Below are 15,377 nucleotides of genomic sequence, written 5' to 3' on the forward strand. Positions count from 1 at the left end.
AGAACTGACTCAGCCAAGAATAGCTTCAAGGCTCTTTGATTTTTATCTCTGACCTGATCAGTGAGCACTCTCCATTCCCTGGCCCCCTACCCACCAAATTATCCTTAAAAAACCCAGTCTCTGAATTTTCAGGGAGACTGATTTGAGTAATAATAAAACTCCAGTCTCCTATTCAGCTGGCTCTGCATGAATTGAACTCTTTCTCTATGACAATTTCCCTGTCTGGATAAATCGGCTCTATCCTTGCAGCAGGCAATGAACCCATTGGGCGATTACATTTCTAGGGCCTCTGTGCATTATTAACCAAGGCACTTTATTCGTCACTTTATTCTTTAACCCCGCTAATTTTCCAGTCCAGTTTTCTTTTGCAGAACACTAATACGTGATGACAGAACATACAGCTATTAATGTTGTAAATTGATCTTGAGTGATACCATGTAATTTATGCTTACTGGAAGGACTTTAACTCTCTCTCTCTCTCTCTCTGGAGGGAAAGCCCTAAAAATAGGACTCGTCAATTACTCACCACTTGTATTGGAGAGATGCAAACTTAACTTTGCAAATCATATGAAGATACTTACTTTTCCTAATTTACCATAAGAAAAGATAGAGGAAAGGAGCATTTGTTTATTGAGTAGTCCTCTATTAGTATTATTTGATTTAGTCTCTAGAATCCTGTGTTAGGAGCTGTTAACACTACTTTATAGCACGTATTTTTGAGTCCGAGAGAGGTTAAATAACTTGTGCAGGCCCATGAAATGTAATGTGACCAAAATAAAATTTAAACTCTCTGAAGTTGAACATTGAAGTCCATGATGTTTCCCCATTCCACGATGTCAGACATCTGAACAAGACAAGCCTTTAAAAGTATAAGCTGAGGGGGTTAAGTTCAGAGTATTTTCCATTTGATTTGATGCTCCAAGATACAAAATAAAGTTCTCAGGATAAGTATTTTAGTCATAAGATTAATTGTCAGGGTGAATGAGTCCAGAACTTCTAAACCTTCTAAGAATGGCGACGCCGTAGGTTTACTTACAGGATTGCCATATGTCTGAAAGAGGCTATGGGACTTGTCACTTTCCTCGAGAATTGCTCGTTACCTTAGCTCTATTAGTTGTGCCGTTTACTTCCACATCATCTCATTCCATCAAATTATTTTTGTTAAACTGAATCTAATCGTCTCAGAGTCCTGATATTTAGCAATATGTGCATTCCTAATCATGAATCAGGTGTTAAATTAGTTGCTAAAGTATATAAACCCTTGTTATATTTAACATTAACAACTTACATGATAGTTTATTAAATATTTTCAAATTTCATTTTTACTAGTGATTATATAATTTAATCCCTCACTGTGGAATCTGCAATAGAATCATTGAGTGGAATTCTTTAATATATGGTATACATTATAGTGTACAGTAATAGGATTTATTCCAGAGAACAATAAAAAATAAGCTTCCTTTTTAATGTCTCCCCCATGTTCTTATAGCCATAGACTCCAGAAACCCAAGATAAAATAGCAAAAAACAGACTAGTTTGACTTTCAGAATCTTAAAACATTTTTGATGTTATGATTTTCAGCAACATGATGGAAGCAGCTTGGCTCTATCTTAAGCCTGCCTCAGTGGAAAAACAAAAAAACAGACAATGTTCTATTCATTATTACAACATTTTTTTCAAATCTCACTCCAGTTCTGCCACCATTTCTTCTAGACATCGTAACAACTTACATTCCTTCCTCCCCAAGACACAATTAGAAAAAATTAGCAAATTAAGCAAGCATTGATGTTTATCTCTTGTAGATTGTGCCTTCTTTTTGACATTCTACAACTCTAGCACTATTTATGTAAAAATTTTCAACCACCCCAGGCACCCCAGTATCCATGAATCATAATAACTTCATTTCTTGGGCATGTTCTTCCTTTGTTTTAACAGCAATAAGCCCCAAATTATAACCTGTCTTGATTTACATTACAGAAACCAGGAAGACACAGTCTTTGCTTTATGCATCAGGATTACCTGTAGATCTTTTTAGAAACGGAAATGACTGTTTGGAACATTGAATTTAGTAAGATTGAGGACGTGCCAAAGGTTCTATATTTTTCAAACCTCTGGCAATGATAAAGTGCAGAAGCTACAGCCAAACTACAATGAAGGAGAACTTCTCTTGTCCCTCCTGTCAAGTTTAGAAATAAGCAGAAAAGTTGTGCAGTGTGAGAGAATATTGTTTCTATAGCAAATATGTTAATTATGAGAAAGAGATGATACTGATTAAGTAAGCATGGATATTTAGACATGCCACCAAAGTTTTCTGTTTCACATGAGATCATTTTGCATACATTTTAAAAGAAAAGGAACCAGCTGGGCTTGGTGGCTCACACCTGTAATCCCAATACTTTGGGAGGCCAAGGTGGGTGGATCACTTGAGGTCAGGAGTTCGAGACCAGCCTGATCAATATGGTGAAACCCCTTCTCTACTAAAAAAAAAAAAAAGTATAAAAATTATCCAGACATGGTGGTGGTACCTGTAATACCAGCTACTCCAGAGGCTGAGACAGAAGAATCACTTGAAACCTGGGAGGCAGAGGTTGCAGTGAGCGGAGATCACGCCACTGCATTCCAGCCCGGGTGACAGAGCAAGACTCCGTCAAAAAGGAGAGGGGAGGGGAGGGGAGGGGAAAAGTAAAAAAAAGAGAGGAAGGGAGGGGAGGGGAGGAACTGAGCCAGAAAATGTAAAAGCTGTGTAAGCATCAGCAAACTGGAGAGTGAATGGAGGTAGAGTGGGGAATGGAGATGTGGTTGAAAAATATTGTCACCATAGGTCCTGTTTGCATTTGTCTGATTTTTCATTTTTCATGGAAGATTATTAATAATGGTAATGATATAGGAGTTAACAAGGCATTATTTGGGCAGATCATGAGGATAAGGAAGTCCTCAGTAAGGTTTTCCTTTTAAAGAAAAGCAGCTCCTAAATCATTTTCTTTTCTAACAAAGAGCAGTCTGTAAAATCAAGCTGCAGACATGGAAAGGCAAGCCAGAAGCTTGTACAGGTAAATGCCAGCAGTTGTGCCAATAGGAAAGGGGCTACCTGGGGACTAGGCATGTTCAAAATGGCGGCTCCATGTTCTCTTTTCTTTGCTAACCATGTGTACAGTAAGGAGCAGACAACATGGTGCCAGCCAAGTACAAAACCCATTTGCATAGTAAAAAGATTAGGGTGGAGTGACAAGCTTCTTCGCAGTGCTATGTAATCGTCACACCTGGTCCAACCAATCTTTGGGCCCTATGTAAATCAGGCACCACCTCCTCAAGCCCATCTATACAACTCCATGCACTATACCAGGGGCATGGAAGACCCACTGGGGCACCCATCTCTCTCTGCAGGAAAAAAAGCTATTCTCTTTTCTCTTTCTTTCTCCTATTAAACTTCTGCTCTTAAACTCACTTCTTTTGTGTTTCCATGTCCTTAATTTCCCTGACATGAGGCAAGGAACCTCAGTTATCTATCCCAGACAATGACTGCTTTAGTATTAAAATATACAGGGGGTTAGGTTTGGTAGATCCCTATTTTACACTTCTGGCTTCTTCCAGGGTCTGTTGTAGTAGTGTGAGGTATGTGTGCACATTGAAGGGAGCTCTCCCTGTAACACTGAGTTAAATGTAAAAGATGTCCATACATAATGGTTTCTCTCCTCCCCTTATCCTATTCAGGCAAATTCAACGAACACATCCCTTTCAGAGACATTAGACAAATGCAACTAACACATCCCCTTCTGAGACAGTACACAGCATGCATTTTAACTTGCTGGAAAAATGATATCTGCTGAGACAATCGGAGTCTAAAAGGGGCTAATTCTCTAGACAGGGGGTATTGGAGATCATCTAAAAATGGCACCTGGCAGCCACACGGCACACTAGGAAACCTTGGCTTGGCCTACCTAATAGGCTGCAAGATGCATAAAATCATCAGGATGCCATGAGCCCCTCCCCACCAAATTAGGAACTCCGTATTTAGTAAGCTAAGTACTGATTTGCTTTTGAATAAAATTTATGCTAAACACATAATTTGCATAAAATGTTTATCAACTTATATTATTCACCGGGTGGGGGAAGATTAGTGATATTACTGATTGCACAAAAACCAGAAGAAATAAATGTGCTGAAGAAGTATCAGCATCTATTTCGAAAGTTTATACTCATTTTAAGATATTCATGCTCAAAGGGGAGATCTAACACATGCAACTGCAGAGGGTATATGCACTCTCCAAAATGCATCATTATTTAGATTAAAAGACTCTTTTAAGTTATTTTACTTATATATATTCTCCTTTTTTTAATTTTACTTATTTAACCATTAAAATTATCTTGTGCACAAACAAAAAATAAAGCAGTAGCTATTAATGTGCTGGCTCCATAGCTGAAGGACTTTGCAATCCGTTAAAAGATACCAGTTTCATCTCACTGCCATCTGATTTTCCAAATGGATCAATATTTTCATTCAATTAATGTAATTGAAGTAATTTTTAACAGCCTATCCCATCAAATGTGAAACACTTGATCATTACAAATTAAAAAGTGTAATACTGAAGATAAAATTATATTTGTTTTGTAGAGATAGTATGAATAGAAATTTTGGTGGATAAGTGTAGTAATACAAAGCAGTGTTCTTTCTAAATTAAGAGATTGATTGTTAGCAGAAAAATTGCTTGAAATTGTGTTGGACATAAAAATAATAGTATTCAGAGAGGTATATTGTGAAAATTGAAAAATATTTTATGCATACAAAGTTGCAAATTGCCTAGAAATTTATTTGTTGTACAATTGATGTTAAATACAAAAGAATACATCAACATGAAAGTATGTTTTGCTGCCAGACATCAGATTTTAGAAGTGAGTAAGCCTTTGAAAAAAATTTTGTAAATCAAACCTGTGTCCTCTCATGTTACTGAACTTTATGGTAGACTTTGTCAAACTTGGTTGCATTTGTTTAAAACTAGTTGGAGATCTTTAGACAAATATCAATAAAGATTGACAAAACGTTTGTTCCCGAAGTTATTAGTGAATTTCACTTATTGAAAATGAAGCTTGCAAACAGGGAGATATTGAAATTGATCCCTATTAAACTAGGAAAGGACTGAACAAATTATATAATAAGAGTTCCAACTTCAAGTGAAATTTAACTCTGACACCCAAAGTTGAAGCTTGAGAGTATTGATGAAACTTCTGTTTCAAAAGAGATAAACTTATGTACCAAAAAGGAACAGAATTTAGAAAGTCATAATTTCACGGCTTGTAAATTTGGTAAAACAATTAACAAGTAATAAATAAGACAAATTACTTGATAAATTTTGTTTTGTAAAATATTTTTGAAATGTTATTCTGAATGTAGGCAAAAATACAAGAGCTATGACATATATTGGAGTTAATTATTTATATCATTTAATAAGAGAAAAATTAGAACAGAAAAATCATACATTTGCTGTATTTTTTTAGCTTGTTAGATACTTCAGTACCTGTAATGGAGAGTATTTTCAGAATATAAATGTTATACAGAGAAAAGTCAATTGCAAGTGTCAACACTTTTGAATGTATTAACCATAAGATGAAACTTTGAATAAGAATACAGATAATTTTATTTTAAAAATTCAAAATAATAACACCATATTAGAAACGATATCTTCAAAAAAATGCCACCGACATGCTATTAAAGATAGAAGTGACTAAGAAAACTGCTTAGAGTATATATTAAGAATAATTATTGTTTATGTCATTTTTAATATTCTATAACCTAGATGATTAGTGTGAAGGTTTTTTAAAAATTTGCTTTGATGACATTGAAACAGGAAAGTTCCCTGACCCCCTCTTGGGACTGGTGACAGGGGTGTGGCTACTTTGCTTGTCTCTTCATGCTCAAACCCCTTATGGGAGGGGGAACACTCAAATGGACAGGTGCAGGAGCCAGGGCGGGCGCTTTTGGGCGCTGGCACCACAGTAGCATCTAGGGGTGTGTTACAATTAATGCTCTATTAGCAGTTGCTGTCTAGGGATGGCTAAATGTTAATCAGCTCAGTAGAGAGTCAGGGTGACAGCTTTTTACACCCTGCACTCTTGGTACCTGGACCTTTGTCCAGTGTCCGGGAAGAATCAGGTCACACAGACTTGAAGGATGGTGAATGCAAGGATTTTACTGAGTGATGGAGGTGGCTCTCAGTGGGATGGATGGGGAGCTAGAAAGGAGATAGAGTGGGGAAGATGATCTTCCCCTGGAGTTTGGCTGTCCCGTAGCTGATCTCTCCAACCATCCCTAGCCAAACTCCTCTCAATGTTCAGATGCTCCTTCTCTTCTCTCCTTCTCTGCCATGCTGCTTTGTCACTCTTCCACTCTTCTGCTTGTGGAGCCTGGGGTTTGGGGTTTTTATGGGTACAGGATTGGGGGGAGCATGGCGGTCCAGGGTGGTTTTGGATAAAGCAACATTTTGGGCAGGAAAACAGGGATAACTTCTCATTTAGGGTCACGGTTTCCAGGCTTGAAGGTGGGGCCTTTGGCGGGGAATCCCACACTTCTGCCTCTTCTCCATATTAACATGGTTCTGTCATTTCTTGTTTTGAAAAACATTTATTTTGGAAACAGTTTTGAATATATTATTGTATAAATTTGCCAACATATTAAAACGGATTTTTGATGAATAAGTAGTTCTGTGTGTGTGTGTGTGTGTGTGTGTGTGTAAGAGAAGGGGAGTGAGAGTGAGAGATTTTATTTGATCAATGATTTAGATAGTCACTCTACCAATAAAACCTATGTAAGCCATTCATAAATATGCTGGAGAGGAAAATTCTTGTACATTATTTAACACTACTTGATGTGTCTAGGCTGAAGAATCAGAAATGGAGTTAAGCACTTTCAATATCTTACATTCTAAACATACTAACTTGGCAAATAAAAGAATGAACGACTTAGTGCCTTAAAAAACTTTTAATAGTAAAGTGATTTTAAAAATTTAAGCTAATTTATTGAGACCCTTGAAGAACAATGATTTTCATCACTGAACAGTTCAAGAATCCATTCAATTTGATGAAGACTTATTTCATTGCCCTTAGTTATAAGAGATTCAATTATAATACATAAAAAATATCTGACAAAAGTTCATGTTGAGTAGTTTGGTGTTTAATCTCAACTATGTCATCTGACTGGGTCATTGATTCCAAATTTGTGGGCTGCAGTTTATCTGCATCAAAACACCTGTTACTTCCAAGGCCCATCTTAGACTGAAGCAATCCAGACCTCAGAGATAATGTTCTGGTATGTGCACAAATACATAGGTTCCCAGGGGGTTTATGTGCAACCTAATATATAAGAATCCCTGTTCTAGAGGGAAAGAGGGTTCATATATTCTCCCACATTTAGCAGGATATTGTGTTACTTGGTAGCGTTTCTACTTCTTTTCATGCTTGTGATTGCTGATCCTTGAATGGTCTAAAATTTTCTTTCCCACTCTATAAAGAAACTGTCCTTTTTCTATTTATTTAAAATAGAAATTTTATGTAATATTTCCAAGGAAATTCCTGAGGTCACCTTTAAGCTCTTTAAAATAACTTTGTTCCCGAAGAAATGCCTTAATTGTTAGCACACATATAGTAAGTAATCCATTAGTTCAATTTCTTGAAGATGAATTTTGCTTGGTTGCAGAAACCTAAGGTAGGAATTGTATTTAGACTCTTATGCCGATTTAGCCACTTACTAGATGTGTGACCCTGAACAGACATGGAAAGTGAATAAGAGGTCTTCAGAAAACAAGCCTCAAAACCCAGTCTGGTTATTCTTTCCTTTGGTTCTTCAGTGAAAAAAAAATGGGAGCAATGGTCCAGATCATGTCTGTGTTCCCTTGCAACTCTGACTTTCCTGTATCAGTTAATCCAAATTACTTCTATATTTTAATGTAATAAAACTCTTTATGTTTTGATCAGATTTGGACTACTCAATAATTTGTATTTCATTGGTAATGAATTAATAAGGTTTTATTTTATAGTGTGTTCATTAGAATCAAGTCAACGGGGACAACCTTAGAAAGAAGGGAACCAGACAATTCTAATGCAAAAAATAAAAAAGAATCTTAGAACAATTTTACAAATTCTAATTCTTATTTTTCAGACATCCTGCCCTTTCTAATGCCTATTGTCCTTTCTCTGCTGTATATTTTATTCTGTTACTTCCATTTCTTCTACCTCCCTTATTCTTTCCACTATAGAGGAATCAGTTTTATACAAAGTATGATCTGCTTTACTCTGTGTGCTTATAAAGGCCACCACATTTTGACTTACTAGTTGATAAACTGCTTCTTTGGCCTTCCTTTTATTCTTTTGGAAGAGTAAAGAATCTCAGGTAGTTCCTTAATGTGCATTTCTTCTGATATTAAAAAGCAAACAGCTGTTTGCTGCATATATAGCACTTAAAAATCTTGAGTACATGGACTACACAAACACCTCAGGAAATTCAGGTCATTTGATACATATGGATATGGTAGCTCCTTGAAGCAGCAGGGAAGGTCCCAAAACACAAAAGGAAACTGCTTACTCTGAGTCTTAAGAATAATTTAGGTTTTAACTTTATTATGAAATATAAATGGTAAACAACATACATTTAAGCAACTAGTATAAAAAATTCTTGTTGAATTTTTAAGCTGATAGTTTACAGTTTTCAGAAATGTAAACTCAGCTTAAAAATTCAACAAGAAATAGCTTTTTCTATTGTTACATCTCTGCACTCAAATATATGAGAAGACAAGATCAAATCTAAAACTTGACTTTCTTTAGATATTTTCATAATTGAAATTCAATATACAACTTTGTGTCTTGATGAGATCCTGGAGTGGTATGGAAGGTGGGATGTGCTGTGAATGTTGCTGATAGGAAAGAAGATGCTGTTCCTTAACGTTTTATTGGCTGACTTAACTTCAAAAAACAAAAAGTAAAGCATTAGCTATTAATGTGCTGGCTCCAAAGCTGGAGGACCTTGCAGTCAGTTAGAAGATACCAGTTCTATCTCACTACCATTCGTTGGTCCAAATGGAAAATCAGCTATGATAGCACAAAGTTGAGTTTCTTTCCAGCTCTTTAATGGAAGAGAGGCTGTAAAATGTTTATAAAATGAGCTTATTTTCCTAATTCACTGGAAAAGAAAAAAAAAAAACCTTAAAATCAGTTAGCATCTTCCCTCTTTTAAGAAGTCTTGCAAGGCCCTATTTGTAAATTTCATTAATAATAAGGCCGTTTTCCTCATGGCAGTTATTACTCCTCCCTGGATTTCTCCCCTAATTGTCTTGGGTTTTTCTTAAAGCCTTTAGATGGTGGCCCACTCTCATTTTCTCCAATGCCCCGCTTCTCATAATTCTCAGGAATTTAATACCACATAAATGCTCTTTCTAGGACCCATCAACATATTTTAAAAATGCTATTTTCCCCAACTTTTTAAAAGACTATTTCTTCATCTCACTTCTACTTCCAGCTAGCTATGTTTATCTCCATCATTTTACCTCAAATTTCCTTCAAAAAGTTGTCTATAATTATTGTTTCTAATTTTTCTCCTCCAGTGTTCTCTTGGACACACTCGTTTTGCTTTCACCCTCATTGTTCCACTATTCTTTAAAAATGCTCTTATCAAAATCAGAACAATGTTGATGTTAACTCCAATGATCAGTTCATGGCCATTACTTTTTTTGTCATCTTAGTAGCATCTGACACTTACTAACCACACTGTCTTTGAAAGACTTTATTACTTCAGTTCAGACATTATATTTATCTGCTTTTTCTATGAACTCATGAGTCTTTTGGGATGCAATTTTCTCATTTCCACATACTCTAATCCTTTCAGTGCTCAGGATGTAGAGCTCAGTGCTTGAAAATTCTTAATTGTCTACACTCACTCCTTAGCTGTTATCATCCAATCTCATAATACTAACCACATCTACAGGTTGAAGACACCAAAAGTGTATATTTGGCTCATAAATCTCTCTTTAACTACAGACTCATGTCTTTATTGATGGTATACTTATGTTTAGTACAAGTATGGTGATGGACATATTACTATACTATTATAAGTATAATAATGGATATGAAATCTTACATAGTACTTACCATATGCCAGGTATTCTTAGTATTTTACATTCACTAACTCATGTGATCCTCACAATAACCTTATGAAGTAAATAGTAATATACTCTTTTCTTGGCTAAGAAAACTGAATGAGACTTAAGCAGTTTACTCAAAATCATACAACTAGTGATAGGATTGCCAAATTCAAACCTAGACCTCTTGGCAACTGGGACTTCAGAAAGGTCAATAAAGTCCATACTATTCATCCATTGAAGTTTGCATCCTTCATGAGCCTCTGTTTGACCCATACCAATCTAGCCAAGTGGCCTGTGTCTGCATTTGGGAAGTAGCCTCATTCATGGCAGTGGGTCTCATTTGCAAGCTTCCCATGAACTAAAAGGAGATAGTGAGTGTGAGAACAGACATAAGGTATCTGGAAAGACATAATGTCAGTTGAGCACTGTTAAGATTTAAAGCTAGATGCTGGTGTGAGGTTGCAGCCAGATGCATGGGCGATGGTGGGGAATTAATCCTTGTCGAGAATTTCCCCGAGAGATCCTAATGGGGAGTTAGCTTTAAACACCAACAAGACGAGGAAAACAGTCTGAAAATCAGTGGTAGCAAGGAGAGCCCTTTCTTGACTCTTCTTCTCCCATCTACTTGCATGGCGAGTGAGTTCTGGGCTTCAGGAGAGATAGAAGATGTAACAGAGTAAAGAAAAACCAAGACCAAACTCCTGATACACAACACAGACCCACACACACTGTCACACACACATACACATATTAATTGCACACTTCCCACTGGCAGCAGGACAAATTGGGGAAGGGGTGGTACTGGAGAGGGAGAAACTCTAATGAAGTTTGCTTTTCAAATATGGACACTGGCATGCTAATTTCTGAATGGAGAATATTTTTTATGACTAACGTGATGAAAGGATTTTTATCAAAGGACGTGTAAAATACAGATGCTGCCCAAGATGTCATCCAAGGACAAAAAATAGCTCTACAGAGAGGCTGGAGAGGCAATGGAGGAAATGCAAATCGTTATTTTCCTTTTTTATCTATGAGTCCTGTTTTTTCAGCATACTGGTGTCCCATATGCAATGTGCAAACAGGGAAGAATATCTCTTAATGAAAATTATTTGAAAATTACAGGATGCAGTATTTAAGCTTTATGTAGAATAAACCATAGATATTCTAATTTTCAAAGTAACTGATGCATTGATAGCAACTCTTATTTTAAAAGCAAGAAACATAGACACAATTCTATAAAATTTTCTAACATCAGATAGCTATCTTGAGACGTCTGAAAGACTGAATGACAAGGTTCACTTATGTATTTATTGACATTTTTAAATTAAAAAGAAAATTACCTTATAAACCATTTACATGGCTAGCAGTGTGGGAAAAGGTGAATAGGTCTAAATTAAATTTCTTCTCTATTTCAGTACTTTTGAAAGGCACGAAAGGAAATAACACCAATCCAGAAACGTATTCTTTCTCTCCAATTTTTCCTTTTCCCATATGAGCCAAGCCTGGAAGTCTACGGACACATTAGGGCATGTTTCCACTGTGTGGGAGAAACATCTGCAGAGTGCGCCGGGACCACCAGAAGTGCAGTGAGAAGGAAGCATGCGGGGGCGGTGGCGGTAGACAATGAAAGAAAACCGGAATCTGGTTAGGCCCAAACATCCAACTGAATTGCCTAACCTTTAGTTTACCCTTTTGGGTTATATAAGAAGTCTAAGAGCTATAAAATTTATATTAAAAACAATTTTTTAAATGTCATGAAATAGAATTCATAGCATGCTCTTAGAATTCTTTCCTTCTGCAACTATGAGAAACACTCTACTTTGCACATCACCCTCTATAGAGCCTAAGTTGGGTGGTTTTCATGGGTTTCTTCCTACTCATTCTTCGCTGCCATTTGTTAATATGGCCTTGTGAAAGACTCGGAGCTACAGGCCTCCTCTTAACCCAGAGGGAAGCACAGTGAAGACAGAGATGGATTCTGAGGAAATTCACTGTAAAACATCAGGAGCCAAAGGGCTCTGGAAATGCAAATGATTATCATTAGAAAGTAATATGCAACTACTGAAGAAACATTTGAAAGAGTAATGTGGTCTAGCAAAACAATCCTGCAATCTGCATTCAATCAAAACTGACCAAAAATGCTCGCAGTGGTCCTTTGTATTGTTGGAAGCCAAATGCTCTCTGGAACTCATGAACAAAGCTTTACAAAGTGGCTTATTACCAACAGAATATTACTGAAGCAATAACCAGCCTTAGAGTTGACTTTTCCAATAAGGGGGAGAGTCTCCGACTGCAATGGCCAAGGTATTTGAGAGTGACAAGAATAGTTATGTACCTATCAAATGCTCACAGATGAGCTTTGTGGGTCAATTTGTTTTAAGTCTACAACACTTATAACTAGACATCTTGCCCACAAAATAGCTTTTGTAAGAAGATAATTAAAATTCTGTATACAGAGTTTTGAAAATCATATGAGGCAGAGCTATACTTAGAAGACTGGATGAGAAGCATACCTCGAACTTTTGGAAACTGCTTAATTAATTTTGATTCTAGGCCAATTTAATAAGTCTCAAGTACCGTGGCACTGAAAATCCATTAACCTTATTCTGTTAGAAAACAAGGCACATATTCTTTATAGATTGTGATTTTCACTGCTCACCTGTGGTTCAGTGCCTTAGTGAGCCAGGGTTTTGGACTCCAATCTTCAAACGAAAAGTTCTAAGGCTGGCTATGATTAAGTTTCAGACAAATCATCTGCCTTCTCTCCTTCTGGTTGACACCTGGCCTCCGTGAGCAGGACTGCCTCCTTAGGATGCCGACTGGCAGTCATGAGACAGAAGCCCTGTAGTTTTTCATGAAAGAACCACTTATCCTAGGGCCATAGATCACCTAGTACCAAAGTATGTGGTTTAGGAGATGTCAAGCACGTTCAGGGATTTTAGACCTCATTCATTTACCTACCAGAAACAGAAATATGTTCATAGGTAGTTTTTTTTTTGACAAATATTTGTTCTAAAGTTAGAACAAAATTGAAACCTAATGTACTTACTGTCAAAACCAGGCAGGCAAGTGGAAAGGCCAGTAAAACCAAGTACCTTAGATTTTCTAATTCAAATATATTATATCTTTTAGTTTATATTTATTTTTCTGAAAGACAATATAATCAAATTAGTTAAAATCAATATTTAACTGAAATGGAACATTGAAAAATAAGATGATGGTCTTTTTGGAGGCATTTAAGAAAAATTAAGTAGGCCGTATTAGAATGTGAATATAAGAAAACTTCCATAAATGTTAACCTTATACGAATATTTTTTCTTTATATTCTGAAAAATATATTTTTGAAAGAATAGATTTTTATTTTATTATCGGTGCCACCATTATGTAGTAGAAAATGTACTTGCACAATAAAACAATTCAGTTGTAGCTTTCACAACTCCCTTATACTGCGTTCCCTCCTTCTTTTGTTTTTCCTTCCTTCCTTCCTTCCTTCCTTCCATCCTTCCTTCCTTCCTTCCTTCCCTCCCTTCCTTCCCTCCCTTCCTTCCTTCTTTCCCTTCCTTCCTTCCTTCCTTCTTTCCTTCCTTCCTTTCTTCCTTCCTTCCTTCCCTCCCTTCCTTCCCTCCCTTCCTTCCTTCTTTCCCTTCCTTCCACTCTTCCTCTCTTCCTTCCTTCCTTCCCTCCCTTCTTTTCCTTCCTTACTACCTTCCTTCCCTCCCTCCCTCCTTTTCCTTCCTTCCTTCCTCCCTCCCTTCTTTTTCCTTCCTTCCTTTCCTCCTTTTCCTTCCTTCCTTCTTACCTCCCTTCCTCCCTTCCTTTTCTCCTTCCTTCCTTCCTTCTTTTCCTCCCTTTCTTCCTCCCTCTCTTCTTTCCTTCCTTCCTTCCTCTTTCCCTCCCTCCCTCCCTCCTTCCTTCCTTTTCTTTCCTCCCTTTGTCCCTCCCTCCCTTCTTTCCTTCCTTCCTTACATTTTTTACTTTCCTTTTTTCCAAAGAAATATGACATTTTAATTTCTTTTAAAGCTTAGGAATTCAAGTTCAAATGGGCACTCTGGTTTTTTAGAATTTACATTGAGACTTTTGATAAATATTGAGTATATGGTATTTGTTAAAATATTCAGACTGATGGAGATGAAGAGATTAAATTAAATAAAAGGGTACTTTCCCAGGAGATATTGTTTTTAACAATTTATTAAAACATGCTGAGTATTTCTCCCTAATTAAAATGTGCTTAACAATAACAATCACTTTATAGAAAACTGTGCTTGGGAAGGGACAATTATCAAATTTTCTGTGTTTAACAAACCAAAATTATTAAAACTCTTACGTTTGTTTAGTCTCTCATGACATTAAAATAATTTGTTTTATATATTTTTTATTTGAATACAACTATTTGATGCTTAAAGGTTTAATTTTCTCTAATTGCAGTTTGACCTAAAAAGGTGATAGATGCTACAGATTACCAATTCATCATCATGTGTCTTAACTCATTTAATCCTCACATTGACTCTCTTAAGTAGCGATGACTTCCATTTTACACTTGGGGAAACTGAGACTTACAGAGTATAAGCAACTTTCTAAAAGTCAGGTGGTCATTAAATGTTAAGAATCTGAAGAAGAACCAGAAGTGTTGACTCTAGAATCTTAGATTACTGAACTGAAAGCCAAGGACAGTAGGCAAACAATTCTCTTTAAGTGAGGATGCAGTTGATAATATTGCCTGCATTTTTCAAGAACGGTGGTTCATATTAAGCATAAAATTAACACTTTGTCTATTGTAAATTGTATCAGAATATTATGATAGATAATAAGAACATTCATACTTGCAAACTTCACACACCTTGTCTATTGTTCTTTCACCCTGCAGAAAGGATGGGGCATGGTGAATGTTAGTTAAGATCCATTTACTTGAATCTTCTTCCAATTTTGTGGGCTTTGGAAATGAGAAAATTTTATTTTCTTTAAAAGTCAAAATGGTGCAAGAAAAATACATCAAGAGGATAGAATAGACATATAAAGACAGACCCCTCCTCAATTGCTAATATATGCCATCATTATAAAAATAAAATAAAAAGTAGACTTGAACAAAAAAAGTGCAATATGGTTTGGAATTGTGTCCCCTCCCAAATCTCATGTCAAATTGTAATCCCCAATGTTTAAGGTGAGGCCTGGTGGGAGGTTATTGAATCATGGGGGTGCATATCCCCCGTTGGTGTTCTCATGATAGAGTTCTCATGAGATATGGTTGTTTAAAAG

Source organism: Hylobates moloch, unplaced genomic scaffold (genome assembly GCF_009828535.3).
Source record: "Hylobates moloch isolate HMO894 unplaced genomic scaffold, HMol_V3 SCAFFOLD_1, whole genome shotgun sequence".
NCBI classification, from domain to species: Eukaryota; Metazoa; Chordata; class Mammalia; order Primates; family Hylobatidae; genus Hylobates; species Hylobates moloch.